Source organism: Sus scrofa, chromosome 4, assembly GCF_000003025.6.
Source record: "Sus scrofa isolate TJ Tabasco breed Duroc chromosome 4, Sscrofa11.1, whole genome shotgun sequence".
Classification (NCBI taxonomy): domain Eukaryota; kingdom Metazoa; phylum Chordata; class Mammalia; order Artiodactyla; family Suidae; genus Sus; species Sus scrofa.
In genome coordinates, this window is record NC_010446.5 from 101,616,808 (window position 1) to 101,632,966 (window position 16,159).

At 45.4% G+C, this 16,159-nt stretch overlaps 1 protein-coding gene across 1 annotated transcript in view; it reads right to left on the minus strand.

Moving 5' to 3' along the window:
• The window catches only part of HAO2 (hydroxyacid oxidase 2), a 199,309-nt gene that overhangs the window by 28,298 nt on the left and 154,852 nt on the right, over positions 1–16,159 (minus strand). Inside the window, exon 4 of the mRNA XM_013988107.2 lies at positions 5,817–5,959. The gene's annotated coding sequence lies outside the window, so the exon portion shown is untranslated. The remainder of the gene's footprint in view (positions 1–5,816; positions 5,960–16,159) is intronic.

Here is a 16,159-nt window from a genome sequence, read left to right on the forward strand (position 1 = left end):
TTGGAAGAGTACAGCCAATTTAATGCAAAGGTCAGGATATCACTGGTTGCAGGACTGTTGACTGATGTTTACATTTCTGAACCTGCAATGACCTCAGTAGCTCCGGGGCCAAACTCCATGTGAACATGCTGGGTTATGTTGGGACAACCAGCTTCATGAGGTGGTAGCCCTAGTAAGTCTTAAGATTCTGATGCTTCTGCCTGTACTTGCTGTTCCTTTTTCCTGGAATATTTTTATCACTCCTATGACTCATATAGCACCACTGGCTTCTGTTAGAGCCCATCACTGTGGCCGCTGAATGGGCTGTACCAGGTCCAAGTGGACTGGCTAGCCTGCTGTGGGTAAGAGGAAACCCTCGTGCCTCTGAAAGCAGCCGCCTGCATCTGCCCTTCTTCCCACTTCATGCACTGAGTTTGCAGGTTCCCTGCAAGTCTTCCAATCGTGTTCAGGGCTCATTCCCTAAACAAAGCATATCCAACACAGGATGTTCAGGTTCCACGAACAGGCTGCCTGGCTGCTCTTATACTTTGCTGGGGATGGCAGCAACCATTTGCTGTGCTCCAAAATTATCTGATCTTTCAACAAATAAAGATGTGGTATACATATACTATGGAATATTACTCAGCCATAAAAAAGAATGAACTAATGCCACTTGTAGAAACATGGATGGACCTAGAGATTATCATACTAAGTGAAGTAAGCCAGACAAAGACAAATATCATATGCTATCACTTATATATGGAATCTAAAAAGGTGATACAAATGAACTAATTTATAAGACAAAATAGACCCACAGACATAGAAAGCAAATGTATGGTTACCAAAGGGGAAAGATTGAAGGAGGGATAAATTAGGAGTTTGGTACTAACATATACTCACTACTGTACAAAAAAGAGATAACCGACAAGAACCAGCAAGGGAACTGTATTCAATATTTTGTAATAACCTATAAGGGGAATGAATCTGAAAAAGAGTAGCTATATATATGCATAATTGAATCACTGTACCATACACCTGAAACTAACACTACATTGTAAATCAACTATATTTCAGTAAAAAAAAATATGATCCACAAGCTGCTGAATCTACTTCCTAGAACCATAAGTTGACCATAATTTCAAATATTAGACTATAGTTGACCCCATTGTACCAGCATTCTACCCCTTCCCAATTATTTCCCCTGAGGATTGACCTTATGATCTTTTGAACATTGCATCTAAGCCATTAAGAAAAGAACTGGAAGAGAAGCAGCAGTGGAAACAGATCACAGTTATGGTCTTCCAGTAGCTGAAACAATCTTAGGTTTCATTTTCTTAGATATTAGAACTGACGCACCATAAGATAAACTCGTTCTGAGTGTACAGTTTGATGAGTTTGGATAAACAGGTGAAACCATGGCTAGTGTCAAGATATTGAACCTTTTAGGGGTATTGCACTCACAGCATGTGGAAGTTTCCAGTCCAGGGATCAAACCCATGCCACAGCAGTGACAACGCTGGGTCCTTAACCTACTAAGACATTGGACATTTTCATCATTCCAGAAAATGTCTCTGTTTCTTTCTAGTCAGTGCCTTCCCACCCACAGCAGAGATCACCGTTCTGATTTCTATCAATCACCATAGCTTAATTTTGCCTGTTCTAGAACTTTAAATTATTGGCATGAATGAAACAATTGTTTATGTATGGATAGCTTCTTTTACTCAACAAAATGCTGTTGAGATATATTTATGTTGTTGCTTATATGAACAGTTTGTTCTTCTTTCACTACAGTGTATTGTTCTCGTGTATTAATTTAACACAAACTTATTTATCCATTCACCTACGGACAGGCATTCAAGTGGCTACCAGTTTGGGGGGTAATTATGAATAGAACTGCTATGAATGTTCTTATACAATTCTTTTTTGTGAACCTGTTTTCATTTCTCTTGGATGGATGCCCAGGAATAAAATTGCTGAGTAACAGAGTGAGTGCATTTTTAACTCGGTAAGAAAAAGTTCTCCAGAGTGGTCGTGCCATTTCACACTCCCAGTGCCAGTGCACAAGAGTCTTGGTACTCACCTAGGCTTCATTCCATTAGTTCCAGGTCACTACTTGGCGAGAACAGTTCAAAGAACCATGACGTTTGGTTCTTCCACGTTTCAGAGTGTTCTGTCCCCGAGAAATGCTTCCTAATGAGTACCTTTGATAGGAAAAAGGTTTTCCACTCGCTGGGACCTTGGCAACTTAGGAAGGGTGTTCAAGGAGCAGTGAGGCGGAGGAGGGATAGAGCTCAGCCCACCACGCACAATCAAACCCAGCCATCAATTTGAGGACAGATGTTCAAGCCAGATCACCCCCATCTCCAAGAGTGGCTTTGTAACAAGTCACTCTCCCATCTCTGAGTAATCAGAGAATTTATTTGCAGTCTGTTGGCTAATTGTTCCCATACCGAGCGTGGATCTCAAGTAAATGCCGAGGTGACGTTTAAATTTCTGGTCTCCATTATGAAACAGCTGATAAATTACCATGCTTATAGCCTGCCAGTAGAGTTTAATTTAATTTGCTTAAGATTGCAGCTGATTTCTGCAATTCCTAAGAAAGATATGAAATAAATACCCCAAAATATAATGTAAATGCTATAGGTGATATGGATTTGCAGCCAGGGGAGGGGTGCACACTCCAGCTGCACAGCATTTAGCAACTTATATCACTTCTCTTGGCTTTGGGTCCCCAAAACCAAAGGAGGAGCAGGATTCCTACTTCTACCCACCTACCGCCTAGGGTGGGTATGAGATTCAAATGAGATATATCTGCATTCAAATCTTGGCTCTGCCACATCCTACCAAAAGCTTGACTGTGTTACTTATTTAACTTTCCAAATCTGGGGTCTCATCCCTCTAAAGTGAAGATAATAACTGAATCCCTTAGAGCGTCGTTATAAGAATTAGGTCACGTCCATAAAGCACCCATCGGTAACAAGAGCCTCAATGTTAAGCATACGACTTATTTGAGTTACACATCCATAAAATGGCAGTTTTCTCAATCAAATGGCAGATTTGCTCAGTTGCCAACCAAGCTTTGTTGAACTAGGCACCATGTCTTGCTGATAAAGCTCACATGGTGACAGCAACAGGACCAGGACTGTGACGTACAACCCAAGTGTCAGCCTCCCAGGGGTCTCTTGCCCTCTGGTCATACGAGGCCACCCCTCTCCTTAGGCTTAAATAGCAAATCAACTGGCTCTAGCTCCCATCTCACAGAGAGTGGGAATTTCTCATCCCTCCCCTCCACAATTTTCAGGGGACCCACATTTCTTGAGATGCTTCCAGAGTTCCTGCTTCTGCTGAAGACTTGATCTCCACTTGGGTGGTAGCAGTTTTCCCTTCTTCATCCTCCATTGACCCCACTGCAAAACACAGCTCCTTTTTTCTTTCATGAAGGTCGTCTCCTCTTAACTCATATCACAGTCAGGTTGGTCTGTTATTACTTATCTGAATAAAAGGGTTTATTCTAGTCGCTACCTGTATTTCCGCTCTTTTATTTTCCTGCACTTCTTGTATAGAGTGGCTTCTGATAGTTGTTTCTCTTAAATTCACACAATCATTTTGTGTAAGTGCAAATGCTGGACCCAATTACATGTTCTAGTCTGTTCATGTGTGAATATATACATATTAAAACACATCTTAAAAAATCATATGCTACTATGCTTTCACCTTTCTATTATAGTGAGGACATTATATTGATTTTTATAATAATGTGCATAGCTAATTTTATTGTCTATGGGGGCAAACACTAAATATATATATTAAAAAGAGTGTTTGGGGTCTGATGGTGTTGAGAACCAATGTTGTGGGTGCTGATGGGTAAACTGGAGCGACATCTTTCCATTCCTATGGCTTCTCTTTTTTGCAGGCACCACTCTGTTGGAGCAGGGGCTGTGGAATGCGAACCCTGCAACACGGAATAGGGTCTGGCTGGGGCCCTCTCTCCCTTTGTGAGCACTGTATTTGTATGCCAGCTGCTTCCCTGTCTTTCCACTAGATGCCAGCAGCATCCCAGGAGACTGTACGCCTGTGCTGTGGCTTCCTGGGAGTTTTCAAAAGTAGCACAAGGCAAAGGGCTCCACCTCCAAGACAACTACAGTCCTTGTGGAGTTGGAGGGCTGCTGATAGCATCTTGACCGCTCGGTTCCCTACCGGCTCTGGTTTCAGAACAAGAACAGGGTCAAGTTCAGGCACACAGCAACGTATCAGGTGAGACCCAGAGTGTAACCATGGATGGGATCCCAGCTCTGGCCTCACTGACCCACCCACTCACCCACCTACCCACCCACAGAGCACATCTGCTGGAGACTGACCGTAAATATTTACATTTCATTAAACATGTCATCACTGCCATTTACTCAGAGTCTCAAGGGCATCCGCACAGAAGCCAGGGGGGCTAAAGCTCTAGACGGGAAACAGTGAAGCTGTGATTTTCCAACCCATGGAAAACAGTGCTCTCCATTCTGCCCTGGTCCAGAGCCCAGGATAAGACTCTGTCTCTGCTGAGAACGACCTTGGTCTTGGGGTTTGCTGAATAGAAGTGAAAAAGAATGAGCACTCTCTAGAAGTAAAAGTGTCTCCTCTGGATTTCCAAGGATCTGAATATAACATGGAGAGACACAGAAAAACACTGGCAGGTGAGAGAGGGAGCACTTTGCAGCAGAACTTGAGCGATGTTCCTATGGAACGTAGTCACCAACAGCCACATGTGGCTACTGAGCGCTTCCAGGTGCAACCAAGGGACTGAATTTTACATTTTACTTGATATTAACTAATTACAGTTAAAATTTAAATAGCCATATGTGACAAGCAGCTACCACACTCAACAGGTAGATACAGAATATGAGACCAAGGCATTAATCAAAGTCCTCCAAAGCATTAAACCCCGCACTAGCTGTGTATAGGTGTTTAATACATAGATAACTCACACTATGCATAACACGTGTGATTTGCACACCCACTGGAAATTTTCCAACCCATGGAAAACAGTGCTCTCCATTCTGCCCTGGTCCAGAGCCCAGGAAAAGACTCTGTCTGTGCTGAGTATTTTTAAAATACTTTAAAAATATGTAGAGGAATAACTGAATCTCAGAGAGGCAGCTGAAGCTGGATATGGAACTAGAGGCTGCGTGGACAATGGAGGGAGCGGTATTTGCCATAAGCTAATAAGATGAGCCAACTGATTGTGACTGGGGCCATAACTGAATGTGTTTCTGTTCTAAGACACAGAGATGAAAAGGGAGCCGTCAAGGTCTAAGTAGAAGACTGTTGAGGTTATCAAGGTCCTTGTCTCCATTAGGACATGGATTTCAGCATAAAGGGGAGGTGCGTGCACACAGCAAAGGAGCTGGTGGCAGACAGCCCAGGAGAAGGAGAGAAGGGAGGCCCTTGACCTGGTGGGAAGAGGGTGCAGAGGAGGGGGGCTGAGAGCCAGGATTGCTGGGACAGACATCCGTGGAAGCTGTAGTATGAGTGTCCACTCCTTCGGCCCATGACTGAGGAGGAAGGCATGCAGGAGGCCGATCTGGGTATCAAGAAGAGTTTTCAAAGACCATTGAAACCTGCTGGTTTACCACTTCCCTAACGCAATTTCTTCTTTTTTTGCCATGTGGCGTGTGGAAGTTCCCAGGCCAGAGACTGAACCTGAGCCACAGCAGCAACCCGAGTAGCTACAGTCACAATGCCAGATCCTCAACCAGGTGTGCCGCAAGGGAACTCCATGCAATTTCTTTTCAATTACACTTATTTTAATAATTGTCATTAAGAGAATAAGCAAGAAAGTGGGGTCATACCTCTTCCAGAAGATGCTCTGGGAGAGAAGCCTTCAGTGTGGTCAGACAAGAGCTCATTCAAAGGTCACATGCGTTGTGTAACTTGACCTCCAGAACATTTTGTGGTTAGTGTTATGGGTTTTACAGCCAAGGAAACCGACATTCTGAAAGGATAAGAGACTTACTGGGTCAACTAGGAAGAGAGAGGCAGACGTCACTTTCACAGCAAGATCTCAGCACTTTTGGTCTAGGGTTCAAATTCAATGGAATTAAACATATTCTGAACACCCTCAGATTCTTATTATAATAACCCAAGAGACAGATAATGGAGGGAGAATATTGTAAAGACACTGTTTTGTTTGTTTGTTTGGTTGGTTGTTTTTTTTTGTTTGTTTTTTTGTTTTTTTGTTTTTTTGTTTTTTTTTTTGCTGCACCTGCGACACATGGAAGTTTCCTGGCTAGGGGTTGAATTGGAGCTGCAGCTGCCAGCCTATGCCACAGGCACAGCAATGCCAGATCTGAGCCGCATCTGCAACGTACACCACAGCTCACGGCAACACCAGATCCCCAACCCACTGAGCAAGGCCAGGGATCGAACCCTCGTCCTCATGGATACCAGTCAGATTCGTTACCACTGCACCACCATGGGAATTCTCACACCGTTTTTTCAATAGCCCCTTGAATACCTTAGCTATCAGAGAGCAAAGAGTTCCCAGATTTCAAGTGTGCATAGCAGAGGATACTTTCAAGCCATCCATCTGACTCTTGGGTCCCACACCTTCCATGCTCCAAATAATAATAATCATGATGGTACTTAAATAATAATAACACAACAACCTTCAATAGTCCTACACCCTAATCGGGTAGCTGCTGCTGGGGCTGATAACGAACCTGCACTTGGCTTTTGCTTTAAAGAGGAATTTGCTTACAGCCTTGTCTTTTGCTGAAGTTGAAGCAAAAGAACACAGAGGATTATAAGGTGGGCTTGCCACTCAACAGGTGACAGGTATATCTTGGGTGCCTCTGTGTACATGGCACTGTTGTAGGTATCACCCACACTCTTGTCACTCCAGAGCTCAGGGCCTCCTGGGAATTTCCGACTCACTAACTTGAAATTTAGGGTTCTTCTCTATTCAGCCCCAATTTGCCTGTGAGGGCTGCCGCTGCTGTCCCTGTATGCATGATCCTGGGTGATGTGGTGCTGCTAGCTGGCTACATGGCCACTCCTTACGGCTTTATAGGCATCCTTCCCTCCAAAGCTCTGCAAACATCCTGGAGAGCCGGGGACCACTCATCCATCGAGGGTGTACACAAACAAAGCTCTCACACACAGAATGCTTCCAGGACACCAAGTGGTTTTGGCTGCGGCAAAGTTTCTGGGAAGTCAAACCGAGGAAAATGCCATGAAGTCGGCTGAAACTATCACAAGCAGCACGAATTGCTATAAACTCTATGAGCAGCTGTCAGAAACAAGAATTTGGTAACTTCTAGTTTGGCAAATGGATCATTTAACAAATCAGTGACTTTGTAAAGCTGAATTTTGGTTGATTTATTTTTGGCCAACTGTGTTTTGTGAATTTCCCTTTGGCAAGCTGATTTTGCTTCCTGGTTCCTAATATTTCTCCAGTCTTCCTATCCCCTTAAAATCTCCCTGCTTCTACTCAACCTAACAACTCCCTCCCGCCCCCAACCCATGCCACCACCAGACACGGACTGTATCTAGAAAAGACTGTTTCTCTCCAGGAAAGACCCTTTGGGCCCAAGGAGGAAGCATCTCATTGTCAGACTAGCTGCCTAGGACAGTGACAGGGAAAGTTACTGCTTTCATCCTGGTGAGCCTGGACACATCTGAAGATGGGGCTTCAGTTGTGATTGGTTAGGGCTTGTACCCTAACGGTGGTCAAATATCTGAATATCATTTCTGGTGACCACACTGTTTATGGCACATCCTGTTTTAAAGAGATAATCCCTAATGCTGGTAAAGGGATACTGTTGGCAGAAGCTTCCTACACCCTGCTCCCATCGGACTGTGGGTGCCTTAGAGCAAACCCCACGTCTATAGTTTTCATTGCTGCATCTCTAGCGACTGGCCCAGGGCCAATCACACAGAGGTCTAGTGGTTAAAAGAGAAATAGAATGGGTCTGGATTCAAAGTCCACTAGATACGTGACACTGGTGAGTCCTTCACCTTCTCCGAGGTGTCCGTCAACCTTGGGGAAATGACAACAGCTATTGCATCAGGATGCTGGGGGAAGGCGTGTCAAGTGCTTTAAACAGAGCCCGATACACGGTAAATGTTAATTATCATTGCTGAAAGAATGAACGAACGAATGAATGACAGCTGCTTTGATCATCACAACAATCCCGCCAGATTGGGATTATTATATGGAGATAACTCATATATCTCCGTGCCCTTTGGAGATTTAAGTAAAATGTAACTCATGCCTCAGTTCCAGGACTGAGTAAGCTTGACCTCTCCATAGCGTTTCCTTCTTCTTGCTGTTATGTTCTTGTTATTTTCTTTTCTTGACTCTCTTGACTCCACCTCAGGAACCCCATATCAGATCCATATTTCCATTAAAAATCCAACCATACTTGGGCTTTTCAGAAGTGGGTAGTTTTGTCAAAAATTTTACATTAGATCAATAGCACCCATTCACCACCTCCCCACCCCACAAGTCTTGATCCTTGGACTTTTTGGACTCCAACATTCTTCCCACTTGACCGCCCCCCCAACCACACCCTGGAATGTGCCAACCAGTTTCCACTCTCTGCATCATTTCTCTTGGGGAGAGGCCTTGCCAGGCCTGTCTGCCACTCCTCAGTCTTCCTCTCTCTCTGCCTGAGCTTCCACCCAGAATTCTGGTGAAAAAGTACATTTCGTTTTAAGAAAGATTTCTAGCATGTTCCATATAGTGGAAATAAATTCCCTTCCACAGAAACCTAGGAGAACGCAGCATCTGCTTACTTGCACCATCTGGGCTGTCAACCCACCCATCCACAGAAGTTGGCTGATATGGGGACGGTCCCTTTCACTACGGCTGAGATCCTAGCTCCTGACACAGGCGTATCCATCCCCCTCATGCAGCAATCCAGGGAGGATCCTGGACGGCCTGGGAGCTGATCTAAACATGGAGGCATGGAGGTAAGAGGCACCTGACGGGGGCAGAATCCTCAGCTTCGTCTGCTGCTGCTCTTCCTGTACCCCCGGGGGGACACAGTTAGGCGAGGTGGTATGATCTCTCTTCCTCACTCCTAATGGTCTCTAAATCTGGCGGGGAAGAGAAATGGTGCATTTTCCAGCTTTTGTGCTCAAGGCTGGAATGGCTCCTTCCTTAGACTTCTTTATTGTCCAACTGTAACTTCAGGAGGGCTCAGGGATGTTGTCAGTCACGAGAACCCCATTCTTACTGCAGCTCAAACCAGTGGGTAGGCAATTGTTGGTTTCTCTAGAATCCACCCATCTCTACTGGAACCTGCTAGGTAATGGGGCTGGGTGTCAGGTGGCCACATGCTGACCGTGGGTCCTCCTGACCAGAGCCAGGACCCAGGTCAGATAGGCTTTGATGAGGAGAGGGAAGGAAATACATAGGAAAGCCTTCCAGAACTACCAAAATTCTGGTCATTGGAGGTTGAGCCCCACATGCAACTGACTCCAGCCTGTACAGGCACCTCTGGTCTCCACTGGGCAGATGGGCCTCTTTCCTCTATCTACACCTCCTTTCTCCCAATCTCTGATGAAGACTAAACCACTTCCAGAAACTCATGCTCCACCATACCTTGTTCCAGTAGGCCTGACTTTCCAAAGTGACTTCTTAAACCATGTCACATGGCTTACTCTCTTAGCATGTTTATGAAACTCTTCTCTTCTTTCTAGTGTTACTTCTTCTCTGTGTTTTCTCCTTTTCTGAAGCTGGGTCTGGTTGTGGAACCTTCTCTCACTCTTTGTCCCACAGCGTCATGGCCCAGTTAGCAGCGACGGGGAAGAGACCTTCCTAGACCCAGCCTCGCTGACGTGCAGAAACATGCTGTGTATGGGCACAGGTCAGGTAATTTCCCAGACCTCTTGTGATTACAACCCTAACCTCTGCTATTGGACATCCTTCATACTAGATGCATCTAAGAAGCACTGGCCCAGGAGAAAGGGCCTCTCCTAGCCTGCCTTTCTCCTAAGCCTTATGCCAGAAGCGCAGCTGAGTCTTTGGTACTCACAATACTCTACCCCACCAGGAAACTTCACAGAGATGTGGGACCTAGAGCCTCCAATCAAAACAAAGTATTTGTTCAACTGAGGCTCTGTTCCTATAAACCCTTTAGAGACTCAGGTCTCATGGGAGGGTTATAGCCATGATCAGTAGCCAATACAACGCTCTCACTAGCCAGGTAGCCCATGGCAAGTTACCCAAGCCATGGCAAGTTAGCCTTGATCTTGTTATAACAGTGGAATTATAGTTTGTATTTTAGAGGAGCTTTTATGAGGATTAAGTAGGATAATGTGTGTAGATAACCGAAGAGAGTGCCTGGCAGGTAGCAGGTCTTCAGTGTTGGCTTCCTGTTCATCTCTCATGGCTGTCACACTGCAGGTGGGCAGCCAGGGCAATGCCTCATGCTCCTGACCTTTCCTGCATGTCTTCTTACCTCTCCTCATCAATGCCTACCTGACCTGGGACTTATTCCGTCACAGTTCTGCTTCCCAGAACTGGCGAAATCATTCAGGCTGGGGTGAGATGAAATTCAACAAACATCACCCTTATGTGTTACTGCATCAGACACTATAGGCTGGACACACCACATTCATCTTCCCATGGTCCTGACCCCCCACTTCTTCATTGCTAGGAGAGCTCTGATTTTTTTTTTCAGGTGTTCACCCTTTTCCAGGTAGCAATATGCTCAGCAAAGTGGATCCCATGCCCAACTCAGGAGTAAAAGTGAATTAGTCTAATCCATTCTCTAAGCCAGTGCTTAGTTTGGAGGTGGGCATATCAGCCTGTTCCAATCAATGAGTGTGAGGGAATGTTTGCTGAGGGAACATTTGATAAAGATTTCCTCATTCTTTTAGAGAGCTGCCGGTGCAGGCTGCCATGCCCATGAGTAATAATAGCATGCTTGCGACCATGAGGAGGGCTAGCCCAGGTCATGGACCAACATGCTGAGGCTGCCAGAGGAAAAAGACAGAGAGCCCTCAGGCCCTTGATGATGTCCTTGAGCTGTGGTGCTCATCACTCCTGGGGACACTCTAACTGGGGACTTCCTGTTATGGAAGACAAGAAACTGGTCATGAATTTAAATCCATTCGAGACTTTGTTTGTTTGTTTAAATCCATTCAAGCATGCAGAAGTTCCAGGGCCAGGGGTTGAACTCATGCCACAGCAGCAACCCAGGCCTCATCAGTGATCACACTTAGCCTTAACCCGCTGAGCCACCAAGAAGCAACTTGAGTAGTTTTTCTGTTATTTTGGCTCAGAATGTTGACTGATACAGTGAGGTACTCATTGTGGGTGCAGAAAATGGAGAGAGAAATGTGGCAGAATATTAGTTCCCAGTGAATGTAAAATCCATCAGGGGAGGCAGAGAAGAACACAAAAAACTCTGAGAAGGGTTTAAAGAAAGGCTTGGAAACAGTAGATGGGAGCAGACAGAGAGGAGTGTTGGCTGGAATTCAACCACACAAAGAACTTGCAGATTCATCGTCCCCTTTTCCAAAGTGAGACAGCTTAGCCTGTTTTTGTGACTAGCTAAGCAATGGAATGGTACATGGGTCTTTAAGTTCTTATACGGGCAGGTGGTCAGTGGTGGGGCAGTTGGGGCAGGGTGGAGGAAGACAAACTTTTCTAGAGGGACTTTTCCAGCCAGGCCATGCTAGGCAGAACCCACTCCACACACCTGAAGACCTTCCCTGACCCCAGACCTAGGTCTTCTCTTCCTGGCTCCGTTTTAGCCTGGTGCAGGGTAAAGCAGGAAGAGTGGGAAGAATGCTGGCTTTGGAGCCTAGCCCTCTTTCCAACGATGCGCTCTGTTGCCAGAAAACACGAGGATGGAGGGGCACTGTCATTTCCTTCCCCAGCAGCCTGGCTTCCTCTCAGGCCTTATCTGGACCCTCTTACCTGACCAACTACCATCACTCCAGCTTTTAACAAATCACGGGCAGCAGTGGCTGTGTCTGGGAAGTTTAAGAGGAGAGGGCAGACAGCAGGAGACCACTGCGTGAGAATTCATGAGTGCTGAGAGCAGAGCAAAGTAGGGCTTTGACCACCTTCCTGCTGCCTCTGCCTCCATTGCTGCAGCGACTGGAATTGAATGGTGTCCAGCAAGGCAGACACTGGAGCCCCAGTTTCCAAAGTTGATGCTACCCAAGGGCCAAGTCTCAGAAGAGAGTCACTCGTGGGTGGGAACTTTGGCTCCAGAGCAGGTCCTGCTGTATGTGAATTCCATCTCCACCTCTTACCAGCAGTACTTTTTGGTTAAATTAGAGAACCTCTCTGTGCTTCCCCTTCTTCACTGGTGGAATGGATTTAATGACAGAAGTTACCTTAAAGGGTCAGCAAGATTCAATAAATGAAAGACATGTGTACAAGATTACAAGGGTGCCTGGCACTGAGCTGGAGCCCAATCAACATTAACCATGGTTGTTCTAGAAAGCTGAAAACCCAGAGGACCAGAGAGAGGCAATGATTCTGTAGCATCAAAATGATCGGGTAATTGAGAACTTAATCTTTCAAACACTGAACATCTTCTTCACCTTTATTTTCAAGGATTTCTTTTCCAAAGAGATGTCTATAATCACTGTCTCTGCTTCTTCTTCTGTTCCAATCACGTTTTGTTTCTTCTCTTGCAGTTCAAATTCAAGGTTGAATTCTCAGATCTCCTCTTTTGAGCTGTCAGAGGCTTTGACTAGGAGGTGGTCTGTCTTCATGTTCCTGACGTTTCCTTGTTTGGTCTGTCCTCATGTTCCTGACGTTTCCATGTTTTGGTGTCCCAGCACTCAACCCTGCAAATGTCTTTGCCTCAGCAGATGGAAATACCATGTTTCCAGTTTCTCAGGCCACTTTTCATCAGGCCTATCCCAACATCAGTCAAGACAAGAGGAACTGGCTGTGGCCCACGCCCAACGCCCTTAGGAAGCCTTGGAGGCTGTTCACTCTGCCAGTGCTTCGTCGGGCAATCGTGCTAGAGGAGAAGTTGTCTGGGATTGGGATGATGGGCAAAGGAACAGTCACCTAAACCAAGGAGAGTGAGACCAACCTCACAAGGAGGCATGTTTCTTCTCTGCTCTGTGTCCGCCCTTTCTACTTCTTTTTCTGTTCTGTATACGTCCTCTTCTGTCCTGTGTGTGGCCTCCTTTTGTATGCGCGGTGGGTTCATCTCTGAACCCCTATAACACTTAGCACTGCCTGGAGTGGAACAGTGTCTGCTGATAGATGGAGAATTTTCTTCAAGGATCCATTCTTTTTTCTTTTTTCTTTCTTTCTTTTTTTTTTCTTTTATCTTTTTAGGCCCACACTGGCGGCATATGGAGGCTCCCAGGCTAGAGGTCGAATCAGAGCTATAGCTGCTGGCCTACACCACTGTCATAGCGGCTCCAGATCCGAGCTGTGTCTGTGACCTACACTACAGCTCATGGCAACGCCGGATCCTTAACCCACTGAGAGAGGCCAGGGATCAAATCTGCATCCTCCTGGATACCAGTCAGACTTGTTTCCACTGAGCCATGAGAGGAACTCCCAAGGATCCATTCTTACCTAAAGAATCTAGCCTGAAAGGTTCATTTTGGTGGAAATGACAAAAGAGGCTTGGGTAAAATGACAAGAAGGTAGGATGTGAAGAGGAAAAGAGATTTGAGAAGGCAGACATATGGCTTCTTTTCCTGACTCTATCTGGTTCCACATTCTGGAAAATAAGCCCAAAGTTCCCTGCCTTTATTTTTGTTTATCATGAAAAATGACACTGAGCTTAAGTGGGTCGGGACCCCACATACCAAGTAAACAGGGAATATGGATTAGAATGCGTGGTATTTGGGCAGGGGGCTGGAGGGGAGAGTGAGAGAGCTAATATCCTTTTTCTTTTTTTAATTAGGAAAATCACAAAGTTAAATAAAAATCTTCGCTTCCGTCTTCTCAGTGAAGATTTATGAGATTTTTCTAGTGGTTGCTTGCTGGAGCTCTACAGAGAGAAATATTAGCTTTATAAACTGATACAATGTCCACAATTCCACACGAAAATGAATTTAAGGACCCACCGAGACAGGCCCCAAAGCTGTGCGGAGCCCCAGTGAATGAACAGAACCACATTATAAGGTTCTCCAGAAAGGGGGGCAAAAGGAACCAACTGTCTTCCTGAAATACACCAGGAAGAATGCAAACCTTAATTAACAAAGCCCAAGGTTGATTTTTCTTGCTGCCTTTTTCTCTGCGAGACAAATAATAAGAAATGAATGAGGTTGAAAGCAAATGAGAACCATATTTGGAAAGCAAAGCCTAGTCTAGCTTTTGGCTGAGCTGGTTGCAAAGAGCTAAAGTTCTTTAATCATCTCACTGGAGATGTAGCCAAAAAATGCAATTCGAAACACACACACATACACACACACATTTCCACACCATGCCCTCCTCCTTTTTCACTGTAGATGAATCAAGATGGTGGAGACAGGATATGATGAGAACCATTCCTGCTCTCCACCTACTTTATAAAAGGCTTTGGCAATTGGTAATCTTTGCTGCCATGGTTTGGGGAATCCATCTGTCAATTCTTTTGGGGTTTTTTTGGGGGGGCCTTTTTGTCTTTTTTTTAGGGCCACACCTGTGGCATACGGAAGTTCCCAGGCTAGGGGTCCAATCGGAGCTGCAGCTGCCTGCTTACACCACACCTACAGCAACGCTGGATCCGAGCCATGCCTTCAACCTACACCACAGCTCGGGGCAACGACGGATCCTTAACCCACTGAGCGAGGCCAGGGATTGAACCCATGTCCTCATGGATGCTAGTCGGGTTCGCTAACCACTGAGCCACGATGGGAACCCTATCTATCAATTCTTATTCTTTAAACATTCATGTGCATCATGCATTGGCTGATGCAAGGAGCAAAACAAGTAGCTGGAATTGGTAATGTATGGTGAATATGCTAAGTAGCAACCTATTTAAGGTCTGGATTCTAACAGATGCTTTTTCTAGAAGATGAACCAGTTTGGCCTAAAGGAACATTGTTACATCTGAAGGTGGGGATGGGATGGGAGGGGAAATGAAAACTTTATTAGAATTAAAACAGCCTCTTATTAGCTAACAAATTGATGAAACACAGAGGGTTTTCCTTGTGTTTGGGTTCACCAGGTCAGCTTCACGCAGAGGCAGAACTGATGGTTGACTACGGCGGTGTGATTTCAACATGGTTCACGGTCCATTTCAATCCACCTGACACCACAGATCCCCAGAGTTCGCTTAGAAGCTTCAAAAATTGTCTCTGCTAACAGAGACAGAAGACATTTCTACCTGGCTTTAGGTCAGTGGACCAAATGAGATAGGGACTTTCTCGCGCTCTCTTTTTTTTTGTCCTTTTAGGGCCATACCCGCAGCATATGGAGGCTCCCCAGGCTGGGGTCAAATAGGAGCTATAGACACTGGCCTATGCCATAGCCACAGCAAAGTGGGATCCCAGCCAAATCTATGACCTACACCACAGTCCACAGCAATGCCGGATGGTTTCTTAACCCACTGAACGAGGCCAGAGATCGAACCTGCATCCTCAAGGATACTAGTCAGATTCATTTCCTCTGAGCCACAACAGGAACTCCAAGATAGGGACTTTTCTAATGAAGCTTAATTTAGATTAATATTTTAAAAATCTGGCATATTGTAGGAACATTTTTACCCAACTCATGATGTTTCTGTTTGTTAAAGGGAGCTCATTTAGTGTAACTCCTGGCCCGTCCCCTCTGTTACTCATATTTCCCTAGGGGAGGGGGGATGGAGTATCTGAACGGATGGAAACATCTGGGCGTGCTCAGCTCAGCTCCATCCTTCTTCCTCTAGGGAGTGAGCTGCTCACACAGAGGAAGGATACTGTTCTGTTCTTCTAGAGGAGGGATCTTTTTCCTCACTGGGGTCCAGTGCTGGCAGATCTACTTGGCTAACAGACAGCCACATCCTCCAACCTGGCCTCTATTAGAAATGAAGGGTATGTCTCTGTCCCTTTGCCAGGTTTTTGTTTTACTTGTCAATTTGTACAGAACATGGGCAGGAAAGAGAAGTGTTATATATTGGGCTCCCTCGGACACCCCAACATGATTTAAATGTAAAGAAACCCAAAGGGAGTAACTTGAAAATGTTGGTTCTGATCCTGGCGCTATCTTTCCTTATGCGTTGAAAATTAGGGG